Source organism: Salvelinus sp. IW2-2015, linkage group LG6.1 (genome assembly GCF_002910315.2).
Source record: "Salvelinus sp. IW2-2015 linkage group LG6.1, ASM291031v2, whole genome shotgun sequence".
Classification (NCBI taxonomy): Eukaryota; Metazoa; Chordata; class Actinopteri; order Salmoniformes; family Salmonidae; genus Salvelinus; species Salvelinus sp. IW2-2015.
In genome coordinates this window covers 9,994,455-10,002,627 of record NC_036845.1, presented here as the reverse complement: position 1 = coordinate 10,002,627, position 8,173 = coordinate 9,994,455, and positions in this window count along the sequence as shown.

Below are 8,173 nucleotides of genomic sequence, written 5' to 3'. Positions count from 1 at the left end.
CAATTGGTAATTACAGTCTTGTCCCATCGCTGCATCTCCCATACGGACTCGGGAGAGGTGACGGTAGAGAGCCGTGCATCCTCCGAAACATGACCCCACACTTGATACAACGCTCGCTTAACTCGGAAGCCAACCTCACCAATGTGTCGGAGGAAACACCTTACACCTGGCGACCGTGTCAGAGTGCATTGCGCCCAGCCGCCCGCCACAGGAGTCGCTAAAGCGCAATGGGACAAGGACAACCCTCCTCTATTGAATATTATATTCATCCATTCATCCAATTTTGATCTAACATTTTCTAACAATGAGCTCGACGTGGAATCCAAAGAAATGTTCAAAAGCCACCCACGGACCCCCCCCCCCTCCCCCAACACCTATCCCACCCCCAAAACAAGTATATTGTATCAGTTCTCTATATCTGACAACTAGTAGGGAGCTGAAGCTCAGAGTATTGTTTGTTCTACCTTGGTAATGTATTCTCAGTGAATTTGATGATGTTTTTCTCCCCCTATTCAGAAAAAATTATTCATTGGAGTTGTTAGGTTTATCCCATACTACATTCAGATGTTACCCCGTTCTGACCTGGTGCTGTTCCAGGTGATTTTCCTTTTAAGAACCCCCCCCCCCCATTTAATGTTAAAGGAATAGTTCACCCAAATTACAAAATAACATTGGTTTCCTTACCCTGTAAGCAGTCTATGGACAAGGTATCTTAAAACGGATTGTGTAACTCACTGATGTTACTTATAGATGATTTGGATATGAAGCGCAACAATTTTAATATAGGTACCATTGACATGCATTGGATTTGTGCCACAAATGCTAAGAAGTTAGCATTTGAAAGTGGCCAGGTAAACAAAACCAAAGAATGGGTTGCTGTCATTCCTTGTCCATAAACTGCTTACAGGGTATTTTGTTATTTAGGGGGGTGCTGTTCCTAAGAGTAGATGGTGCTGTTCCTAACAGCAGGAACAGTACTATCTCGTGGTAAAAACCTGGTAATATCAGTATGTAGGATGGGACATAACCTAACAACTTCATTGACTAATATCTCTGAACAGGGGAAAAATAACATCACAAAATCCACTGAGAATACATTACATAGGATAAAGAAACAATACTACTTGTCAAACATAGAGAAGAGACACTGTACAGTCGTTGTTGAGGTGGGATTGGCGTGGTTTGTGGGGGGTCCGTGGTTTGTGGGGGTCTGTGGATGGCTTTTGACCATTTATTTGGATTCCTCATGTAGAACTCATTGTTTAAAAAAAGTTAGGTACTGTTAGTTCCAATATGTATTGAATATTATGAATCCTATTAATTAAAATGGCCAATTTGGGTGCAATCAATTAACTTAATTTCTCAGAGATCAAATTATATTTCAACAAAATAATTGCAGAAACGCTAATCTGATCTGTTTCTAATTACAGAAATGATTTCAGAACAATCTGAGATAGTGGGTGTCATGGCTTGCTGAAATTACATGGCACGACGCAAAACAAACATACTGTAACCTCTGTCTGATGCTCCAAATTATAGCATCTTACATCTACAAATCTTTACATTTCTCAAACCGTACATGACCTATTTAAACATTTATTTTTCCTCTTAATTATATAGGTTAATAATATACAAGTAAATGTTTGACAGCCAGAGGCAAAACCAGTTAATGACTGTCATAATAATATTGACTTATCAGGAACCCATTGGATGTTTATATTCCAATTCAATTCACATTTGTCTGATGAGCAATTGACTATTCAAAAGCTTGTTATTATTTTGTTATGCACTCGGTTCAACCTCATTTCAAATTGGTTGTGAAATTATCCGGTACAACGTTAAAAGGAGACTCCACAAGGAGACATCATCATACAGGGGCTCCCGAGTGGCGCAGCGGTCTAAAGCATGGCATCTTAGTGCTAGAGGCGTCACTACGGACCCTGGTTCGATTCCAGGCTGTATCACAACCGTCTGTGATTGGGAGTCCCATAGGGCGCCACACAATTGGCCCAGCGTCATTAGGGTTTGGCCGGGGTAGGCCATCATTGTAAATAAGAATTTGTTCTTAACTGACTTGCCTAGTTAAATAATAAAATACACAATGGGGACTTTCTGTTTACAGACATCAACAAAATACATTCAGATCAATAAAAGTAATCAAATAGGCTCTTCCTAATTTGTTCCAGAGAAGGCAGAGCCTAAAAAGCCAACTTAAACCAAAAGTATGTCTGTTAGTTAGGTGGCCATAGCCATCCCATTTAGGCAGGGATTCTATCCAATTGGGGGTTATAGAAGGCAATGTCCGATTGAGCCGACATATGCAGTGTTACCGTGAATGGGAAAATTGCCTTTAAAAGCCACAATGCCTATAACCCATGATCAGATTGAATCACTGCATTACTTTCAATGGTCCTTTGGAGTTAGTAGAGCAGGGCTCTTGGAGGGTAGGGAGTTCGATTCCCAGGATCACCCACATGTGAAATGTATGCATGCATGACTAAGTAGCTTTGGGTGAAAGCATCTGCAAAATTGCATATCTATACTGTATATATTATAATGGTCGATAAAGATTATGCAAAAGTCATGATTCATTAAATGGAAAGCAATAGGGCTGACAATGATTTCCATTGCAAGTATGGCCAGTCACCTATCTTGTCAATAGAAGTTTGCGCCCTCCCTTGAGTAACACCTACATGAGGATGCCATATTAACAAGTCTACCATATGTGTGTCAGATGCTGTAACCTCCACAGTTTTCCCCTGAGTGTCATACTGCAAGTGAAGCCACAGCATGGGTCAACCAGATTTATGCAAAAAGAGAAAATGCATCTCACCAGTAGGACTCCGCAGGAAAATACTGTCACTTTGTCAAAGCTCCCTGGGGCTCTCGCACCTCCTCTGCGCTGTCAGATGACCCAATCTATGGACCGAGGTTAAACCCTCCATTGAATGACCTTTAACCCCCAAGGCCAAGGGCATCCTGACGCTAGTCAATCTTAGTCAAGCAAAAAGCCTCTCTTACTCTGAGAAAGAAAAATGCTATTTGGTGAATGGAGGGATGAATAAGGGCTTGGTTCAATCCGTAGCGTGGAAGATCTGCCTTGTAACTCGATTGACATTTAAAGGCAATGTTACCATAGCCGTGGACTAGGAGTGCTGAAAAATATCAATTTTAATTTCAAGTTTATATTTATATTTAACTAAATTTGGGAACTAGGACTTTATTACTCCTGTATGAGCGGAGAGAAAATAACTCCTCAGCTGAGTGGAGCACAGTACTCCCAAACAAAATATCATTAGCACACCCCCGCCCCCCCGTGAATGTTATTGAGTTTTTGCGGAAACAGCATTTATGGTAAATGCAGCATATGTCGGCTGAAACGGAAATTACCTTTAGATGTCAACCACTGTACAATGCAGATCTTCCGTGATACGGATTCAATCTAACCCTAAGACTCTAATGTGCTGTTGCCAACACTTCTTCATTACCCATAGAAGGATTGGTTACTCTGGTTGGAGTCTGTGCCAAATTGTCTGGAGGAGCCAACAGGAACTAAATGTCACAGGCAGCCCTGACTGCCGTTCAGTGGCCCCAACTTTACGGCGCAGTCTCGCCGTTTTGCATCTTGAGGATTTATACCGTGCGTAAAAGAAAATAACATTCTCAATGTGGACAGTTAGTCAGGATTTCTGGGCAGCCAGTGCACTCCACTCTATCCAGACATTAGATTAGGTCTCTCTCTGAGTGGAACAATAACTAGAAAACTGTTGAATTACAGATTAGTCTGGCAAACTCCCCAGCTGCTGCAAAATGTGTTGGCAGGCACAAGTACAGGTGTTTTATTGTCTGCATAAACTGCAGACTGGGATATGTACTGGGATATGTACTGGGATGTAAAGAAGCTGTCTATGAATGAGCCTCAAGGTTGGGTAAAGTTCCCTGAGCTCAGCAAAAAAAGACAGTTATAGTTTTTGTAAAAAAGCCCTATTTCACATCCCAATCAAGTCAAGGAAGTATTCGTTAACAAGCGCATGTTTCAAGTGAGGTAACTTATTCAGAGTAATTACAAGTAAAGTGTTCCTCTACAAATGCGTACATTGATACAGAATTATGTACTTGTTATTATACAGAGGAATGTTTTCAAATCAAATCCAACTGTATTGGTCTCAAACACGTGTTCAGCCGATGTTATTGCGGGTGTAGCAAAATGCTTGTTTAGAATGCAGAACACGTTGTGGTGAGGGTGAGGAGGTAATGGCGTGTCACTGCGGGTCTGTAAAATACAGCATCACATCAGCACAAACAGCACAGAACATCAGATGACACTCCACAGAATCTATGGGGTCTATGTCAATATACAAGCTTATGTAGAGCACACACTTTAGGTAAATCAGACCATTTGACCACTTTCCATTTATTATCCATGTAAATCCATGCAGCATAGTGTGCGACAACCTTATGAAAACATTGACTCGTCATCGCCACTCTGACATACAAAGTCATTTCACTATATTATTTGAGTGTAATGGGTAACATTTAAACATTGGATATCATGCTATGATTCTGGGTATTCTTGCATTAAATCCCCATTTTATAATGATAAATCACTAGGCTAATGTTCTTGCTACATGGGGCTTCTTTAATGTAGATCGTTTGTTTACATGTGACATTTCACTGGCTATTCATTCTTCATAATTAGCCCTAGCTACATGTCGTCTCACAGATGACCCTGTGTGAAATGTGGCGACGCTCGAGACAGACTGCCACGGGTGTGTTCCATATTGCCAATGTGCTGCAGTCACACACATATGCTGCAGTCACACACATATTCACCAACAACACACACATACTGCCAGCGCACCCACCAGTACCCCCCCCCATCCTCTCCTCCTCAACATGTTATAACATTTTCCTGTTATTAACAATTTGTTAACACTCACATTTTTTTCAATATAACATTTTATTATTTATTTTTTGACTTTCAAAACACACAATTCACCACGCTTTCGACACACCCACTCTTTTTCACACGACCATACTCCGGTCGTCATGTTGAGATGCAACAACCCCCTTCTCGCGGAGACAGCGTTCACTGTAAACGCAGCATATGTCGGCTGAAACTGAAATGACCTTTAAATGTCAACTGCGTTACAATGCAGATATATTATATTTTTATAGCATTCTTTTTGACAAATGAGTCATTCGTGTAATCATTTCCCGTGACAAACTGCTCTGAACTGTGAAATGTTTTGAAAATGGATGGTAGGTTTTACGTAGTGTGTAGGACCATTGAAAATGTATGGGGTCAACACCAGTAACTGGTAGCTCTAGTAGGCCTATGTTAAATAGTTTTTTCATTGTAGTATGATGGGAATTGAAAATCTACCATGAATATCAGTTTGATCATTAATTCAAATTCCTACACCATGAAGTCTATTCACTCCCTTCTCTGAGAAAGGCTATACTTTATTCCATGTGTTCAATTAGAATCTTAGGCAGAATGAACACATCATTCCTCTTAAAACTCGTAGTGTAAAAAACAGTAGATGTTCCATTCGAGCCATGTCTCATAAACAACAGTTCCATGTTGTAATATGTTGACGGTAACAGTTTAGGAATATTACAGGAGAGAGAGATAGTAACTTTCATTACAAATGGAAAGCGAATCCAAACCCTCCAATCACATCAAAGCCCAGACAGGTGACACCTATGACATCATGGCTGTCAGGCAGAATAGTTAGTCACCCATTGGTTGACCATCCGAGGGAGAGCCGTAGGGGTGAGAGGTCGCGGTGGGGCTGAAGCCAGGTCCCCTGTTTGTCTGGGACAAGGTGTCATCAGAAACAGATGGAGCACAATTACACCCTCGGGTGACAGAGTGCATGTGGCTACACTAAATGGCAGTAAATAGCTGGGATGTGTTGTAATAACAAGATAGGCGCTAGGAGCAAATATCAACACAAAACAAATACAGTGTGAGAGCCATGAGCAGACCAGATGGAAGCTCTGGCCCTGAACCAATAAGGAGAAAGGAAATGTTGTTATTGCTTTCTTTCCACAAATTAGTAAATGTGGGGAAAATGCCAACAAATCAAAGCAATACAATTGACATACAGTATAAGCAATTTATAATATTTCTAAATGATTGTACACTACAGCTCGGAGAAAATATGGGTTGTCCTAGGCAAGCTCTAAACTTCACAGCAAAATGACATGCTGATATGAAAATGTCCACACTCTTGTGGAGTAAAGGAATTTAGATTACAAGAAAATGTAATCCATTCTTATCATTTAAAACCAATATGAAATCGGCTGAAATGTTCATATTCATAAAACTTCCTTCTCCTGCTTAAATGTTAGAAATACATTTACTTTCAGTGCCATGGTGGGGGTATGGGAGGGGAGGGGAGGGGAGGGGACAAAACCTAAATGATACATGAACTCCCCCCTCATCCTTCATGTCTGTGCTGTCTGTTCCATAAACCAAAGGGTGAGCTGTTTCCCATTACTCCACTCATGATGCCTCAGAATGGGAACTCTGCATGGTGCCATTATAAGGTCCATTTATGATAGGTGGTGGTTGGGTTGTTGTAAAAGCACTCCTTAAAAAGCTATGCCAGTTCCCATGCAGTGCTATTACACGCCGACCTTGGCTGCCTGCGGATTCTCGACCCCACACTGGGAACCCGCAGCACAGGGTGATTAGACTGGACCATATCTCTGGAGACTGACCGCAGCTAGAGCTAAGCATTCATTTTTCAAGGGAACAGAGAAGCACATTTTGTGTGTGTGTGTGTGTGTGTGTGCGCATGCCTGTATGTTCGAACTAACTACAGTATCTACAATATTTCTACCCAAAAGTGTGGCCCTGTCATAAGGCTGTGTTAAGGCACACGGACAAGAGGAGTTATAATTAAGCAATAAGGCTCGAGGAGGTGTGGTATATTACATTTACATTTAAGTCATTTAGCAGACGCTCTTATCCAGAGCGACTTACAAATTGGTGCATTCACCTTATGATATCCAGTGGAACAACCACTTTACAATAGTGCATCTAACTCTTTTAAGGGGGGGGGTAGAAGGATTACTTTATCCTATCCTAGGTATTCCTTAAAGAGGTGGGGTTTCAGGTGTCTCCGGAAGGTGGTGATTGACTCCGCTGACCTGGCGTCGTGAGGGAGTTTGTTCCATCTCCCTCTCCGGCTGGGCATCTCCCGGCGCGGCCTCACGCTGGATTGGCGTCCTTACCTGACAGGTCGCTGCCTACCAGGTGGTCGTGGCGGAAGATATGCTGTCTCCGCACCACGCTGCTCTCACCACTGGTCTGTCCCCAGGGCTCTGTTCTGAGGCCTCTTCCTATTCTCTGCATAATACACCAAGTCACTTGGCTCTGTCATATTCCTCACATGGTCTCTCCTATCATTGCTATGGCAGACGACACACAATTATCGTTCTCCTTTCCCCCTCTATAACCAGGTGGCGAATCGCATCTCTGCATGTCTGGCAACATATGGCAGTGTGGATGACGTGATCACACCTCAAGCTGAACCTCGGCAAGACGGAGCTGCTCTTTCCTCCCGCGGGACGGACTGCCCGTTCCATGATCTCGCCATCACGGTTGACAACTCCATTGTGTCCTCCTCCCAGAGTGCTAAGAACCTTGGCGTGATCCTGGACAACACCCTGTGTTCTCAACTCACATCAAGCGCGGTGACCCGTTCTGTAGGTTCATGCTCTACAACATTCGCAGAGTACGACCCTGCCTCAAACGGAAGCGGCGCAGGTCCTAATCCAGGCACCTTGTCATCTCCCGTCTGGATTACTGCAACTCGCTGTTGCTGGGCTCCCTGCCTGTGCTTATAAACCCTACAACTCATCCAGAACACCGCAGCCCGTCTGGTGTTCAACCTCCCAGTTCTCTCACGTCACCCGCTCCTCCGCTCTCTCCACTGGCTTCCAGTTGAAGCTCGCATCCGCTACAAGACCATGGTGCTTGCCTACGGAGCTGTGAGGGGAAGCGCACCTCCGTACCTTCAGGTCTTGATCAGGCCCTACACCCAAACAAGGGCACTGCGTTCATCCACCTCTGGCCTGCTCGCCTCCCTACCTCTGAGGAAGTACAGTTCCCGCTCAGCCCAGTCAAAACTGTTCGCTGTTCTGGCACCCCAATGGT